This window comes from Tamandua tetradactyla, chromosome 7 (genome assembly GCF_023851605.1).
Source record: "Tamandua tetradactyla isolate mTamTet1 chromosome 7, mTamTet1.pri, whole genome shotgun sequence".
In the NCBI taxonomy this organism is placed as follows: Eukaryota; Metazoa; Chordata; class Mammalia; order Pilosa; family Myrmecophagidae; genus Tamandua; species Tamandua tetradactyla.
The window spans coordinates 37,723,594-37,737,215 of NC_135333.1; the positions used below are offsets into that span (position 1 = coordinate 37,723,594).

Below are 13,622 nucleotides of genomic sequence, written 5' to 3' on the forward strand. Positions count from 1 at the left end.
CTTTATTCCCCAGAGCCTGACTTCATACAGTGAAGCATTAGAAGAATCTAATGGTAATATTTTGATTTTTTCTTTTGCCAACTCACCCCATGGATTGGCAGTATCATTTTGATTACAGGAAAGAGTCCTTAGTGCCTTTGAGTCCAGTCAGAGTAGAAAACCAATCGTAAAAAAAACATTTTTAAGATTCTGTTTCTTAAGAACCACCCTACTCTCGATACCAAGTTGTATTAGTTAGGGTTGTCTAGAGAAATGGGATCAGTAGAAAATATCTGTAGATATAAAATTTATAAAAGTGTCTCACACAACCGTGGGAATGCAGAGTCCACAGTCTGTAGGGCAGGCCATGAAGCTGATGAGTCCAATGAAGGGTCTGCATGAACTCCACAGGAGAGGCTTGCCAGCTGAAGCAGGAAGAAAGACTGTCTCTTCTGAATCCTCCATAAAGGCTTCCAGTGATTAGATTAAGCATCATTTATTGCAGAAGACACTCCCCTTAGCTGATTACAAATGCAATCAGCTGTGGATGCAGCTGACATAATCATGACTTATGTCCATGAAATGTCCTTATAGCAACAGACAGGCCAGCACTTGCCTGACCAGACAAACGGGCACCACCACCTGGCCAAGTTGACACATGAACCGGACCATGACAGGGAGGTTTTGAGGCTTTAGGGAAATTTTTGTCCTAGGAAGTCTGCAGCTGAAGTTTGTAGTTTGCTTTAGTTCCTTTGGAGCTAGATAAGAAATAAGGGACTTGTATTTGGTCTGTTAACTCTTTCAGAGCTGAATAGGAAACCAGGGATTTAACTGTTGTCATATTTTATCCTGCTTCAATAGGTTCCCAGTGGCCTAATTAAAGTATAAGATGTGTTTCAAAGTGTTAAACATGTAAGAGGAAGCTTGATTCTTAGAGGAAATATACCAGCAGTATATTTTCTGAACCCAAAAGTATGTAACTCTAGCCTTACATAAGTTTTTGTTTTATTTTGCCATTTTGTGTTACAAAAGATAAAGTTTAGGCACTAAAATGTTAGCATTTTAGGGATGTCTTTGAACTTAAAAAAGTAGCAGAATATTTGATAAAATTCTACTTGCAGTCTAAGCAGAACCAATTTGCAAAGAGAATTCATAATTATGAACCACTTAATATAAGCCAAATACAGTCAGTTCTCAATATTCAAGGTACTTACATACTATGAAGTTTCTGGAGCACTGAACTGGCCAATACTGAATCAATGCCCCTAGAGAAAATGGACAGGTAGAATCCTGGGAGTCTCTGGTCATAACAATCCTTCAACCTTACCCTTCTTTTACATGTCTTTCTATTTAAAGACTCCTAATATACATTTTTCCTTCTTCTTAAATTGCATAAAATGATTCCCCAGGAAGTTGCACTGCCCTTTAGAGACTGGCCGCCTTAAGCCCTATCTACAAACAGCATCATTGCCTTCAGGAAATTTTAGAGCACAATTTGAACAAAGCCTCTAAATATAAATTTAAGGACATTTAATTCCCAATCCCATAGAGGGGGCACATAACTGGAGTTCATTAAATAAGGTGTTGGTTCAATAACACTGAACTCACAGACAACAACAGTAGAACTCAGGCCTGCACAAAGCTTGTGGAACACATGCATATTCTCCAAAAGGCACATCGCTCTTTTTCTGCACTCAGGAACACCAGGTAGCACTTCAGGAGTATGCTGGGGCGGGGGGGGGAGGGCATTTTAAAGAGAAAACACCAGAAAATACACATAAATGCAAAAAATGTGGTGCTAAATACACCCTAAAAAGGACACTTTTTCAAGGTATGAGACCTGAGACTGTAGCAGGCAGGTCTTCCCCTCTTTCTGGTTTAGCTGTGCTCTCTGTGGAAAATCCCCAACCCCCTCTCCTTGCAGGCAAGCAAGATAAGGCACATTTCCTGGGATAGAAACCCCTTTCCCTAGCCTTCAGGAAATGGTGAAGAGGTATGTAGGCAAGAGAAGACATTCCTGGGGTGGGGGACCCTCAATGGTTCAGCTCTGGGCCATTCTCAACTTAAATCAGCCAAATGTTTACCTTGTTTTTAACATGTCAAAAAGTCTATAAAAGCTAAGGTTGCCTTTTGTTCGGGGCTCAGACTTTCAGAGGCTACTCGGCTGAGCCCTATGGCCATAGCAAATAAAACCTGCTTCCCAAAACTACGGATCCTTAGTCTCAGCCTGTTCTAACTTCGCAGAAGTTCCTGAAGGCCTGCAGCCTCTTTCCTGGTTTTCTCACTACAAGCAAAGAAGGCCCAATGCCGCCTTCTTCAACCTCAGCTTGGGAACAAGAGGTTGGTCATTCTGCCCACTCTGTACATAATCACAAATAGCCTTGAGAGCTCCAGGAACAGGAATCCATGAACAATGAGTACTGACTCTATTTCACAGGCATTATCTTATTCAGTACTTGCCACTAAGGGAGATGTGGATTTTTCATTCCATGTGACTGGTTGTGTGTGTGTGTGTGTGTGTGTGTGTGTGTGTGTAGGGTGTGCAGTAGAGTGTGTGGGGCAGCCAGCAGAGTGTGTGTAGCCTGGGGGGGGGCAGGTTGGGGAGGAAAGAAGGTCCTGGAACTGGATTGGCAGGGGGTGGGGGGTAGGGAGATGGACAGAAAGGGAGCAGGATGGTGATGAATGCAGGGGGTGGAGGGTAGGGAGATGGACAGAAAGGGAGCAGGATGGTGATGAACGATACTGGAGGGCCTAGGAAGGCCTGCGGACATGGAGAGGGCTTTGCATAATAGAACAATGGGTTCTGTGGGAAACCACAAAGGATTGCTGAAGCAGAGGTGACAGAGGGTTAGCTGAGAGCTCAAGGCCCGGAACAGTTTAACCAGTTTGGGTCAGTTATTAGAAATAAATTATAATACTTTTCTTTGAACTGCAGGAATCCAAGAGCCCATAGAGCTGGTGAATGAGCAAGCCAGGAGCTGAATTCACATGTGGCTGGCTTCAATGACCCTTACTGCTTTCACCTTTTTAATAAATGTCCGCCCCTTCTTGGATTTCAGCTAATAACAGGACTGTCTGTTTGGTACCCTTTAGCTCAAGTGGGTGGATGGGTAGGTAGGTAATAGTCTGTTTCTCAAATTATCCTGATAAGTTTGCTTTCCCATGCCTTTTGTAAGCATTTGTACTGAGCCAGGGCCAAGCCTGAATTTATTCTCTGAAGACAGAGTGTCAGAAGTTATTGCTTCCTGGTAAGAAAATATGAGCCTGGAGACCCCCTGGAAGGCAGGTACCTTTGAAATGAAACCCAAGGGAGTTGAGCTCCTAGACACCCTCTCCCTCAAACTCTCTAAAGGTACCAGGTCAGGGGGCTGGGACAGGCAAAGGGAGCTGTTTTCTGTGGATGTTTGAAGCAGTGAAGGGTTTCTTTCCTGTGAGTTGCAGAGGAAGGTCATGGGGCTTAGCTGGGAAGATATGGAGCAGAGAAAACAGGGACAAGATGAGGTCGGGGCCACCACCTCCCACAGGCATAGGCTAAGCTCAAGGCTACAAGTGAGAACAGACACAGGCTCCCTACCTGTCTGGTTTCTTTGGCTTATAAAGACTTGGATGGATTAAGGTGGTCCTTATTCAGTTTGGACACCTTACTAGTAACAGTATCTTCACTCACAGTACTGGGAGTTAGGACTCGAACATGCCTTTTGTGGGAATTCAATTCCCAGCAGTCTGCCAAAACTATTTAATAGAAATTTCAAGTACTACCTGGTTAAAATGATTTGGTTTTTATACTGGGGGTGTCACATCTTACAAAGAGTGACCTAAGTACTTTTTCAGCACTGCATGAAGTAATGAAAGACAGAGGTGGCTACATGAGCAAAATGTGGAACTTCTTCCCCATAAAGAAAATGTCCCATGTGATGCTGCCTTGCACGCTGCCTGTGGAGTCTGCGGTTGCTCTTGTCCGGAGGGGAGAATTTCATGTGCTCTGTGTCTTCCTCAGGGGTCATGTGAAGATGAAATGAGATAATATGGATCAGCGCTTAGTGAGGACAAGGCTCATGGCCCAGCAGGATGGACAGAGTCCCTGCCAATAAGAGCTCACAGTCTATATGGAAGGCCCTAGAAAGGAGTCTGCTGTCCTCCTGGGAGCCATGAGCACCCAGTTACCCAGCACAAACTCAGAAATCGGAGTGGAGACTCGCAGTAGTGGCTGCAGCTTCATGCAGCATCTGCTCCAATGCCTCATTACCACCTGGGGAATCTGAAGCGCAGAGTCACAGAATTGTGACGTCACAGAGCTGACTAGAATGTTAAATCACATTAACATGGTAGAGTGTAGACAATCCCTTCTAGCTATAATTTGCTTATGTGATTCAGTCAGAAAAGAAAATGCAAAGGTTAAAGGAAGATGTTCCCAGGAGTCTTTGTTGGGGTCCCACAAGAACAGGGTGGCAGAGTGGTCAGGCCCATGGCTCAGGGGTCGGATGGCTCTGGTTCAAATCCTAGTGCCACCACTGACCACATCTGTGTGATACTGGACAGATGAACTTCTTCTCTGTGCTCCAGTTTCTTCAAGCAGAAAACAGGAGTGATAAGAGATCTCCCCAGACCAAGGGTGATCACGAGAAAAAATTGGGTAGGTATGGGCAGGTGTGCTGTTATAGTTGATTTTTATTGTCAAACAACACACTAATGATAGCAAAAAGTAGATGACAGACAAAAAATTATGTGTTTTAGAAATTGCCAAACCAGGGAAAAGCATTTTCTAAACTGTGTGACCTCAGGCAAGTTAATCAATCTCTATTAGTTCTCCCATTTGTGATAGCTAGATAAGCACCCATTTAGAAAGCACTTGATTAAAAAAAAAAAAGCAATTGTTTTGACTGACAGTAAAACCTTAGAAATAGCAGGGAAAAGGGGGTGGAGGTACATTATGCTGTAGGGAATCCAGGAAAAGGGGACCAAAGAACCTAAAAAAGTTTGAGTAGACACAAATGCTGACCAGCCTGCTGCCAGAGCCTGCCAGGCTCCCGAGCCTCCAGCTGACTTGCCCTTTAGCTAAATAACATGTAATCTGTTAAACTCTCAGACTCCAGGGTTCCTCAAGGAGCAGGGACTTGGGTTCCTGGGAAAATGCCCCTGAAAGAGAGAGTGGCTGACCTATCAGCAGGATTTCAAGGACCACCTGGAAGTTCTGGTTCTCCCATTTGTCCTGGGGACTCTCCCAACATGCTCTGACCTTTGGCTACAACCTGGGCTGGGCCCCTGGATCTGCCTTATCCAGGCCTCTCCTGGGTTGGACCTGCTGTTTCATGAATCCCTTTTTCTAGGATTAGTCCCTGCTTTTTCTGAAGTGGGCACTCAAGAAAATGTCCAAACAAGTTAACATTTTGAAATTGTGTATGTCAGGAAATGTATTTATTTGCCATCACATGCCAACAACAGTTTGGCTGGGTATCCAGTTTTATGCTGAAAATCATCTTCTCTCAGAATACTGAGATTCTGTGCCACCCAGAATTGTTAATGGGGATTTTAAAATTTTTATCCTTTATAATCTGAAATTTTGATAAATGTTTCTTAACGTGGGTCTTTTTTTTTCATTCATTCAACTGCATAATCACTGTAGACTCTTCCAGTCTACAGTCTTCTACCTTTTCATCATTTCTTGGAAATCCTCTTCTGTTATTGCTGTAATCCCCTAACTTAGTAGATGATTTTAACTTCAGCAAGCAGAATTTAGTCATTAAGAGCCCCTTCTCTTGGTCTCTACTTGTTCTTTTATGTAGCATTCTGTTCATTTTATGGATATAAAATTCACCTGGAACCTCTTTGCTGTTCTCTGAACATCCCTTCTCTCTTTCTTCTTAGATTCATTGTTCTCTTTCATATTTCTTGTTCTCATTATGTGCCCAGTGATAGTCACTTCACATAGAGACACAAGGACTGTGGGGTGAGATTTCCATTGCTGTGAGGAGAGTCAATATGGTTTCTAGCCAGGACTCTTTCCAGATGTGTGAGAAGAGGTGCGATGTCATCTGGCAGAGTTCAAGTAATATATTGTGCTTTCTTGCTCACAGGTGGAACCCTGCCCAACTTACCTCCTTTCTCGTTGTTATAGATATATCACTTCTTTTGGATCAGCATTTATTTCCTGTTTTCATTCATCATAAATGTGAGAGACATAAGGCAAAATATATTTGTGTGCTGCTGGCCTCCGGATGCCCCCAGGAGATTGGATGCCTGATCTATGGACTGCCCAGAAGGGCCCAAAGCTGAGATGCCCTGCAATCCACCCAGTCTGGCCAAATCTTTTCTCAGGCAGCAGAGGGCTGCCAGTGTGGGAGGGCTGGAAAAGGGTTTCTGTGTCATTTGGGGAGAAGAATTTAGGAAATCCTTTCAAAGGGTGCTAAACCTACACAACTTTTGTAAGCTTACTGTTCTAGTTTGCCAGTGGCCGGAATGCAACACACCAGAGACAGATTGGCTTTTAATAAAAGGGGATTTGTTTTGTTAATTCTTCAGAAGAAAGGCAGCTAACTTTCCACTGAGGTTCTTTCTTACGTGGAAGGCACAGGATGGTCTCTGCTGGTCTTCTCTCCAGGCCCCTGGGTTCCAACAACTTTCCCCGGGGTGACTTCTTTCTGCATCTCCAAAAGCCTGGGCTGAGCTGCGAGTGCTGAGATGAGGAGTGTTGAGCTGCTTAGGCTGTGCTACGTTGCGGTCTCTCATTTAAGCACCAGCCAATTAAGTCAAATGTCCTTCATTGCAGCAGGCATGACTCCTAGCCGACTGCAGATGTAAATCAGCAACAGATGAGCTTCACGTACCATTGGCTCATGTCTGCAGCAACAAAACTAGGTATGCTCACCTGGCCAAGTTGACAACTGAATCTAACTACCACACTTACCTCTTCTCTGAGTTTTAATAAGGTCATGCTTCAGATGTACAAAATGCAGCCTCCGCACTCAAATCACAGTTTACCAAAGACACATGTAATGGATTTTTTTTTTTTTTTATAAATTGCTAGGAAGATACTTTTGCTGTAAGTGGACGGGTAAATGAAACTATTTATGAAAAGCACTTAGCATAGTTCCTGGCTCATGGTTCCAAGGATAGCAGTGCCCAGGTTCTCCCGGAACCAGGCTTGCCTTTTTATATATTAACTTGATCATACTCCAAGCAATCCTAGAGACAGAAACTATAACTAACCCCATTTTATGGAAAAGAAACTTTCCAAGATAGGTGTGAGCCTTGCCCAAAGCCACACAGCTTAGAAGTGGTAAAACCAAAACTGAACTTCATAGGTCTATCTGTAAAGCCCATTTTCAAAACTGCTCAATGAGAGCTCATTTCTCATTAACCTGACAATTGACTATTCAGTATGTGATAAAATCCTATAGATGCCCAGGACCTATTACTTGCTACTGTGAAATCGATTCAGAATTTTTAAATCGTGGTAGAACTGGCAGAGATCTTAGCAATCCCGTCCCGTTATTTTGTGGGGAAGAACACTTACACTCAAAGCAGGTGTGACTAGCCTGGGCTCCCACAGCTAATTGCTTAGTCCAGTTCTTCTACCTCCTCTCAGCACATGCTCCTGCTACCTGCCTCTCAAGCAATGTCCAGTCCCTGAAGCCTCTCCCCGAGGGCTGGCTCTGCACACTTTTCTCCCCTAATGGGGTTCTGCCACATCTGCCTTGTATTCAGTCTATATCCTAGTACCAAACCTCCTGTTGCCACAATGGCTGCCTCCACCTCAACCTCCTCCCCTCTCCTGCTGCTTTGCAACCATTTCACCCCATTTCTGACCAGGTTCCTCAAAAGCAGGTTGGGAGACTTCAGTTTTCAAAGACTCTGGAAACTAGATAAACAAATAGACTTTATTCATCAATCCAGTCACTCATTCAGCAGACATAGTGTGCAAAGTTTAGTGGTAAAGAATGACATGGAAACAAAGAGTTAAAGAAGGCAGGGATTCTTAAACCTAGTGGGTCAAAGAATTACCTGGCATACTTCTATAAACTCCAGTTTTCCAGCTTTTGATTTCCAGAGATTCTGATTTAGTACATTTGGAGTAAGCTCCAACAATATGCACTTTTTTTTCTATTAGAGAAGTTGTGGGTTTACAGAGCAATCATGCATAACATATAGGATTCCCATATTCCATCCCACATCAACAACTTGCATTGGTGTGAAACATCTGCTTCAATTGATGACAGCATTATTTTATAACTGTACTACTAATTAAAGTCCACGGTTTTACTTAGGCTTCACTGATTGTGTAGTGTATTTCCATGGACTTTTAAAAAGTTTTTATTCTCTTACCACATATACAATCTTACATTGCCCCTTTTAATCATATTCAGATATATATTTCAGTGCTGTTAAGGGTATTCATGATGTAAAGTATCATCACCATCATCCATTACCAAAACCTTTCCAACATTCAAAATAGGAAACCTGTACATTTAAAGTCTTAACTTCCCACCCCCTATAGCACAACCCCTATCCTCTGTTGATCTTTATTCTAGATTCTGACTCTATGAGTTTATTTTTTCTAATTATTTCATAACAGAGATCACATAATCCTTGTCCTTTTCTGTCTGGCTTATTTCATTCAACTTGATGTCTTTAAGGTTTCCCCATGTTGTCGCATGTGTCAGGACTTCATTCCTTTTATAGCTGGATAATATTCCATTGTATGTATATACCACATTTTGCTTATCCATTCATGGTTTGCTTCCATCATTTGGCAATTGCAAATAATGGCACTATGTGCAAATATCTGTCTGAGTTTCTGCTTTCACTTCTTTTGGGTGTATATGTAGTAGTAGGATTACAGGTCACAAGTAGTTTATACTTAGTTTTCTGAGGAATTACCACTGTCATCCACAATGGCTGCACCATTTTACCTTGCCACCAACAGTAAAAGAGTATTTCCATTTCTCTGCATCCTCTAGATAGTGGTTATTTCCATTTTTTTAATAGGACCCATTCTAATGAGTATGAAATGGTATCTTAGTGTGGTTTTGAATTGCATTTCCCTGATGGTTAATGATCTTCAAGATCTTTTTATACGCGCTCTGGCCATTTGTATATCTTCTTTTGGAGAGATGTTCATTCAAATCTTTAAACCAGTTTTTAATCGGGTTGTTTGTCTTTTGTTGTTGAGTTGAAGGATTTCTTTATGTATTCTGGATATTTAAACATTAATTGGATATGTGGCTTCCAAATATTTTCTCTTATTGTATATATTGTTGTTTTATTTTCATGATCAAGTCCTTAGAAAGCAAAAGTTTTTCATTTTAATTAAAAATTTTTAATTTATCTATTTTTTCTTTTGTTGTTTATACTTTGAGTGTAAATCTTTAAAAACCATTGCCTAACACAAGATCCTGAAGATATTTCCCTAAGTTTCTTTCTAGGAGTTTGATGGTTCTAACTCTTCTGTTGAGGTCTTTAACCATTTCGAGTTGGCTTTTGTATTTGGTGTGTGACAGGAGTCCTATTTCACATATAGATCCAGTTTTCTGAGAGCCATTTGTTGAAGAGACTCCTCCTTCCCAAATGGGTGGTCTTTGCCACCTTGCTAAAAATCAGTTGGCCATAAATGTGAGGGTTGATTTCTGAGCTCTCCATTCTATTCCATTGGTCTATATAGCTATCCTTTTGTCAGAACCATGGTGTTTTGATTACTGTGGTTTTGTAATAAGTTTTAAGATTGGAAAATCTGACTTCTTTAACTTCATTCTCCTTTTTCAAGATGATTTTGACTATTTGGAACCCCTTAACACTTTCATATACATTTATTTAATGATCGGCTTTTCCATTTCTGTAAAGGTTATTGGGATTTTGATTGGAAGTACACTGAATATATAAATACCTTTGTGCACTATTGAATTTAAAATTCAATTTATTGATCTTTAGTCTTCCAATCCATGAACATGAAACATCCTTCCTTTTATTTAGGTCTTTTAAAATTGATTTTGGAAATTTTTTTAGTTTTCTGTGTAAAAGTCCTTTACATCCTTGGTTAGGTTAATTCCTAAATATTTTATTTTTTAGTTGCTATTGTGAGTAGAAATTTTTCTATTCTATTTCTTTTTCTTGCCTAATTGCTCTGGCAGTACAATGTTGACTAATAGTGGTAACAGTGAGCATTCTTGTGTTACTCCTGATACAGAGGGAGAGATTTCAATTCTTCACCATTAAGTGGGATGTAAACTGTGGGCTTTACATATATACTCTTAATGACTCTTAGGAAATTTCCTTCTATTACTATTGTTCTAATGTTTCTATGAAGAAACAGTGCTGTATTTTGACAAACGCCTTTTCTGAATCAATTGAGATGATCATGTGGTTTTCTTCATTCATTCTATTTATGTGGTGTATTACATGAATTGATTTTATGTTGAACCAACCTTGCATACCCTTGCATACCATGGACAAAAATCTACTTGATTATGGTGTATAATTCTTTTAATATGCTGTTGGAGTCTGTTTCTCTAGTATTTTCTTGAGGATTTTTGCATCTATATACATTAAAGATATTAGTCTGTATTGTATAAAGGGCAGGGAAGCCAACTCATGGCAGTGCCTCCTGAAGAAGTTCCCCCATCCCAGGCACTGTCACATACACTGTCTTCCATTTCTCAGAATGGTCCCACTATTCAGATAAAGAGATGGAAGCTCATAAAAGAAAAGTGGCACTTCATGTTCACACACTGGTAAAAGGATGGTGAAACCAAGGTGAGAATCCCAGCTTTTGGAGACACATCTTTGACAGCTGCTCACACAAAGATTCAAAAATGAACAGTCAATGTTTATAAAATGCTTATTGTGGTCCATGCAATGTAATGTGAACTTCTTTGATGACTTCTTCACTTGTTTCTCAGAAAACCCTAAGTAGCACTACTATCATCTCACTTAAACACATGAAGAAAAGGCTCAGGGATTAGCTGTCCAAGTCCAACAAGGCGAGTGAGCCATGAATTCAGGGCCCCAAACATTGTCCTACTGCACAAATGCGCTTTACAACATGCACACACACACACACACACTCAGTTCACAAAGCAATTGATTGACAGAACCAAGGTCACAGCTCTTTTCTCACTTCCAGAATAAGACTCTCTCCATAAACCCTACCACCTTCCAGCTGTGGGTAGAGCACGGGTGAAACAGAGAAATAAGAAGTGGTTGGGACCCACCAGCACCTACATCCACATAAGCTCAGCCTTGGGAGTCCAACCAGCCCTTAAGGTCCAGGCCCCAGCCACTTCCTCCAGGCTGTCTACCTGACTTCCTCTTCTCAACCCTGATTCCAGGGCTGCCACCTGACCCTGAGAATGTCCTCCTTTACTCCTCAGTTGGCTTTTCAGCCTGGCTTCCCTGGTGTCACTGCATCGCCTTGAAGGTAGTGTCACTTGGTTCACAGCACTCCCAAAGCGGGGACACTCAGAGACAAAGAAAACTGAGACATCAGTCTCCCCACCGCCTGCCTACCCGAGGATTGTCTTAAAACTGGACTTAAATTCAGGTGCAATCCCCATTTGTTGTGAGAAAACTGAGGCTCGGGGAAATCTAGACACTCGGCATCTATGTGGCCGCCTCAGAGCTCACCGGACTTGGGGCAGGTGATGATTCACTCACCGCTGGGCCACACCGCGAGGCTGGCGATCTCCTCCATCTTCCCACCACAGAGTGCGGAGGCCGCATGCCCTGGAACTCGAAGGACTAGCTCTTGAACTCGTCACGGGGTGCTGGGACCTGGGCCTCTCTCCGCCAGGCCCCCACCCCCACACCCCCGCTGCCCCTTAGGCCTCCTCCTTGGGCTGGACAGGGCCGCGCCAGGTACCCAAACCGGCAGGAGGAAGCAGTGCCCCTCAGGCATGACGTCATGCAGCGCCCAGGTAGCGCCCCACCTCCAGCCAGCGTCAAGTTCCACAGGCGCGAAGTCATGGCGCCGCCCACTGGGTTGCTGCTCTGAAGCTGTGCCCTTCAACCCTCCGCTGACCTGATGTCAAAACACCCCTCCCCTGGCCGATCCCTGCGATCCAGAGCGCAGGGCCTGAGCGCCTCCGGAATGACGTCATAACACTGCCCTACCCAAGGCGGCTGCTCTCAGTATATATATGACTTCATGACAATTCATATATATATATATACACGTATGACAATTCTTTCATATAAGTGGGTGGCAAAATGTATTTAAGAACAAAAATATAATGCAAAATTCCATTTACTATTAACAATGAGTTTCCTTGAATGTTTTTAAATATATGATAGTTTCAAATCTTTGTGGAATTAGATTCCATTTGACATAATTTTAAAAGTGCTTATATACATAGAGAAAATTTTTGGGTATTTACTTAGAAGTATGTAAAGGATTATGTATTTGTCAGGGTACACAGTAGAAAAAAACTAAAGGACTCCCTTTAGTGGTTCCTGTAGGGAAGGTCTCTTGTTGATTAGTTCTCTCAGTCATTGTTTGTATTTGAAAATTTTAATCTCTCCCTCAATTGTGATGAATAACTTGGCTGGATGAAGAATTCTTGGCTGAAAGCCTTTCCTGTTCAGGATCTTAAATATTTCATACCACTGCCTTCATGCTTCCATGGTGCCTCTGGAGTAGTCTGAAGTCAGTCTTGTGTGTTTTCCCTTATATGGAGTAGATCACTTTTCTCATGCTGTTTTCAGGAATTTCTGTTTTTCTTCAACATTTGATAATTTGATCAGTATGTTTTTTGGAGTAGGGATATTGTGGATCTCTTCTCTTTAGACTTCATTGGGCCTCTTTGACTTGTGTATTTTTGTCTTTTATAAAGGTTGGGAAGTTTTACCTGATTGTATCTTCAACTAACTTTCCCAGCCCTTTACTCTTCTCTTCTTTTGGGATGACACTGATTCTTATATTTCTGTGCCTCCTGTTGTCTATCATTTCCCTAAGATCCAGTTCCATTTTTTCCATCCTCCTTGCCATTTATTCTTTTCTGTGCTCTAGTTGAATTGTTCTGGTATCTAGCTCATTTATTCTTCCTTCAGGTTTTTCAAATCTGCTATTGTGTGTCTCTAGTATATTTCCAATTTGGTCTGCTGTATTTCTGTGATATCTTCTACTTTTCTGTTTATTCTAATTCGTCTTTATGCTCTTCTAGTGTCTTCCTGATATCACTTATTATAATATCTTTGAATAGTTGATCCATATTCTATGTCCCCTCTGGAGTTTTGATTTAGTTATTTGGCTGGGCCCTTTCTGCATGGATCTTCACATGCTTTCTGATTTTCTTGTGTTCAATGCACTTGATTATCTTAATAAGGTTATTTTGCAGTTGGTTTCCTTTACTCATCTAAAGTTTTGTATTTACTTGGTTTTGTTGACTGTTCTCTTTTACAATTGGTTTGTCAATAATTCCCCATCAAACAGAAGCTGAGATCTCATGTAGGGGGTAAAATTAAACTTGAGGGTCTATTCAAAGCTAGGCAAGGGTGTACAGGTACATCAGTGGCAGGAAATAACAATCGGTTACAATAATCAAGAGGAAATACCAATCATAAATGTTTATGCTCCCAATCAAGTAGCTCCAAAGAACATGAGGCATACACTGGCAAAACTGAAGGGAGCTATATGGATTTCAGCAGTAATAGGG

The 13,622-nt window shown here is 41.8% G+C and overlaps 1 protein-coding gene across 1 annotated transcript in view; it reads right to left on the reverse strand.

Annotated features, from left to right (window-relative positions):
• The window catches only part of LOC143690422 (patatin-like phospholipase domain-containing protein 5), a 187,616-nt gene that overhangs the window by 26,352 nt on the left and 147,642 nt on the right, over positions 1-13,622 (reverse strand). The window lies entirely within an intron of this gene.